The following is a 4,565-nucleotide window of genomic DNA, read 5'->3' on the forward strand; positions in this document are numbered from 1 at the left end:
CAGTATCTAATACCTACCTACCTATCTAGTTTCTATACCACCCATCTCACCTAAGTGACCCTGAGTAGTTTACAAATAACATCATAAAATAGTACAAAAACGTGACACAATTAAAAACCACCCATTTAAAAAAAAAACAAATTAAAAACACAGTTAAAAGCACAGTTAAAAACAGTAACCATAGTTTCCTTGGGCAACTAGGAGGCTACAAAACAAGTCATTTCTTTGCAGTCCAACACAATTTCTCCTGATTTTCTAGAGAGACCCATGGACTTGGCATTGTTTTCTTTTTGGGGGGGGCTGCCTTGACTTCCCAGGTTCACCTACATTTTGGGATTTCTTTGTGGTCTCCGGTCCAAGAGCTCACGATAGAAGATAGATAGATATGGTAGGTAGGTAGGTAGGTAGATGATAAATAGATAGATAGATAGATAGATAGATAGATAGATAGATGGATGGATGGATGGATGGATGGATGGATGGATGGATGGATGGATGGATGGATATGGTAGGTAGGTAGGTAGGTAGGTAGGTAGGTAGGTAGATGATAGATAGATAGATAGATAGACAGACAGACAGACAGACAGACAGACAGACATGGTGGGTAGGTAGGTAGATGATAGATAGATAGATAGATAGATAGATAGATAGATATGGTAGGTAGGTAGGTAGGTAGGTAGATATGGTAGGTAGGTAGATACATAGATAACAATGGATGGATGGATGGATGGCAGATGGATGGACGATACAGGAAAGGATGGATGGATAATGGATCAGAAAGATAGATAGATAGATAGATAGATAGATAGATAGATAGATAGATAGATAGATAATAGTAAATAGGTAAATGATAGATAGAGAGAGACCAATGGATGGGTGGCTGGATGGCAGATGGATGAATGAAAGAGGGATGGATGGATGATACTGCAGATAGATAGATAGATAGATAGATAGATAGATAGATAGATAGATAGATAGATAGATAGATAATAGTAAATACCATAGTAAATTATAGATGGGGAGAGGGAGATAGAGGGAGAGAAAAATGGATGGCAGATGGATGGATGAATGATAGAGGAATGGATGAATGGATAATGGATCAGATAGATAGATGGATAGATAGATAGATAGATAGATAGATAGATAGATAGATAGATAGATAGATAGATAGATTAGTAAATAGGTAAATGATAGATGATGGATGGATGGGGAGAGAGCAATGGATGGATGGGTGTATGATAGAGAAATGGATTGATGGATAATGGAAGATAGACAGACAGACAGATACTGCGTGCCTTTTACAAGCAGCTGGTGCCTCAAGCTGCATAGATAGACCTCTAGTCTCATTGACGAACCTGGCCTTTCGCAAGGAATCAGGCTAGATTTTGGTGAGAACCTAGTGATCTTTCCTTGTTGGATCCAACAGCTTGGGAAAAAAAAAAGTGAACTGATCTCTCCAAACTGCCTAAGCCAGAACAGGGACCGGATTGGTCAGATCATCTGCGCTAGGCCGCAAGTCGGCCTCCTACCCACCCACGGAGTAAATTGCAATTCATAGAATCTCGTCGTTTCAATTTAATTTAAATTTGTCCCGCCCTTCACTATGTCCCCATTTCCGACAAGTTTGCAAACCGAGCAGTGGCTAGCGCTGGGCGCAGCCCCAAAAGTTGGGCCGCTTGATTTGTGCGAGCTGAAAAATCTTCCAGGGTTTTGGCGGCGTGCGCCAGCCCTTTGAATGGAGAACCCGACATTGTTTTCTGTGGCGAAGGAAATGCAAAATGAAATGATGTGCATTTCCCATTTAGGGATTTCTGTGTTCTTTAACTGGGACGGGCCTTTGCAGCAGGGATGTTGGATATTTTTAGCAAGGCTGAAGGAAAAGAAGCTGAGGTTACTCTCCAGCTACAAAACCTGGGAAGGCTTTTCAGCTGCAATGTCCCGACAGCCAAGGGAGGACACGAAACGGGGGCAGTTTGCATGCTTGGCAGTGAATTGGCGGCGAGTCCGAAACTTAGCAGAACAAAAAGGGAACTTTTCTTTTTCAACGGGAAAAAAATGGACAGTCTTGCCATCTCGGTGAGGAATGACAGGCCTCACCATCTACTTTCGATATACGCAGAATTTAGAGCACCTTTTTGTCAACTTTGGCCATTTTAAATGCGGTGGACTTCAACTCCCAGAATTCAACTCCCAGACTTCAACTCCCAGCATGGCTGGCTGGGGAATTCTGGGAATTGAAGTCCACCCATCTTAAAGGGGCCACGCTTGAGAAACACTGATCTATAGAGACTGTCAGTGGTTCATTACGGCTAGTCCTCATCTTATAACTCTTTGTTTAGCGACCATTTGATGTTGCAATAACTTCGGGGGTGGGGGGGAAATGAGAACTGGTTCTCACACTTACGACGGTCACAGAATCCCCACGGTCACAGTAATCAAAAATCCAGGCGATTGGTAACTGCCATATATTTATGGGCTGTATGATTCAAAAATTTTAATAAAAAAGCAACTTAGGCACGATTTGCTGCTCCCAGATCAGGAGGCGGGAGAATCACGTGCCTCCTTTGCATAAGGAATCTTTCGCCTTTTAACCCTTGCTTAACTGAGCAAGGGTTAAAAGGTGAAAAATTCCTTATGCAAAGGAGGCCCATAATTCTCTCGCCTCCCCCTGCAGTTAGTACTAAGCAGACTCAGAGTCATCCACTGTGACTCTGGAGTCTAGCAGCAACTACCTGAGCCTTTTTAATTATTTTAATTATTCTTTTCTTTTCCTCATGACACTGGTGAGGCCCCGCCTCCCCTGACTGCACATCCCTGGTTGTATCAGCATCATTTGTGACCTTCCCAAATGACATCTGACCAGCAAAACCAATTTGGGGGGGTGGGGGAGGCACATTTTCTTAATGACCTTATTGTGATTCAACTGCAGTGATTCTCTTAATAACCATGACAAAAAAAAAAGGGCCATAAAATCGGGCAGGACTCACTTAACAACCGTCTGTGCTTCGCAACAGAAATTCTGGTCCCAAATATCGTCATACGTCAAGGACTTACTGGGGAATTGCAATTCAGATCTTCTGCTTTTGCTCCTCCTGATCCAAACTATTTTGGATTGTAGTAACCACCGCAGTGGGGTAGCTTTCTAAGGTTGTAATTGCCTGAAAAACTCCTAAGGCAACAGGGTTGAAAACTTGACCCAAATTAGACAGAAGGGCCAAGTTAGTCAACCGTGGTCTTGCTTGGATGCCCTTCTGACCTACGCTTCCATAGAAAGCAAGAAGCAAAATTTTGGTCCCAACAAAACCTCTTTTATTTACATGACTGTGAATTCCTTTCATTCGCAAGTCCGCAAGGCTTGGCAAAACAGTCTTTCAGAGGAATATTTATCAAGACGAACCTTATCTCGCTTGGAGAACGGCCAGATAACTAGCTTCCAAATGCAGAGCAAGGCAAAACTTGGCACAGATTCTCTTATAGTCACAAACAGAACTTTCCACTCTTGGATTGGATTTAGGATTTGGATTTATTCGACTTGTATGCCGCCCTATTCCCAAAGGGACTCAGGGCGGCAGAACAAAAGTGGAGGGGAGCAAATACAAAAAAGTAAGACAAAAAATAAGACAACAATACAGACAATTTAAAAAACACAACAAGCACAACCAATTCGAGTAGGGGTGGAACTCAACAACCCCAGGCCTACTGGGACAGCCAGGTCTTAACGGCTATACGGAAGGCCTGAAGGGTGGCGAGGGTCCGAATCTCCACAGGGAGATGGTTCCAGAAGGCCGGAGCAGCCACAGAGAAGACCCTCCTCCGTGTGGTCGACAGCCGGCATTGGCCGGTAGAAACGACCAAAGGGACAAATTGTTTCCTGCAAAAGCCCCCTCCCCATTTGTTTCCCCTTTGTGTCCTATGGGAGGGGCCAATCATCTCCAAGGTGTGGCTTTACTCCCAAGTCGACCCTGCTTTCTTAGCTGTTCTTGTCTTCTGGCAGCCCTGCGCATGTGCACACTGGGAACAGGCTCCAGCTGTTCTTCTGCCTCACTGCAGTCTACCTCGCTCTCTGCCTCCGACGCAGAGCCCTCGTCTGAGCTTTCCTCAGCCCCCAGGACTAGCCCATGTTCTTCACCAACCTCCTCACTTTCCGACTCTGCTGCCACAACGGTGGGCCACAACAGCTGCTGGCTGTCTCAGAGCCCAACCTGGTCATCTGAAGAGTGGGAGGGAAGAAGCAGGGACCAAGCATAATTAGGAAGCAGTTGGTGATCCCATCATAAGATATCTGGAAGGCCTTCATGCCAACCAGAGCTGGACCTTGAGCGGCACTTCTAGAGCAGTGTTTCTCAACCTTGGCAACTTGAAGATGTCTGGACTTCAACTCCCAGAATTCCCCAGCCAGCGGATGCTGGCTGGGGAATTCTGGGAGTTGAAGTCCGGACATCTTCAAGTTGCCAAGGTTGAGAAACACTGTTCTAGAGGACTTTCTTGGTCTTCTGAGGCCTTCTGATGTTTGTTGAGTCCTTCTGATGGCCCTTTTCTTCTCCCCTGCAGGATGCCAGGCGAAG

The sequence above is a fragment of the Thamnophis sirtalis genome, unplaced genomic scaffold (genome assembly GCF_051295495.1).
Source record: "Thamnophis sirtalis isolate CommonGarterSnake01/CBP01778 unplaced genomic scaffold, rThaSir2_p1.2 scaffold_13, whole genome shotgun sequence".
NCBI lineage: Eukaryota > Metazoa > Chordata > Lepidosauria > Squamata > Natricidae > Thamnophis > Thamnophis sirtalis.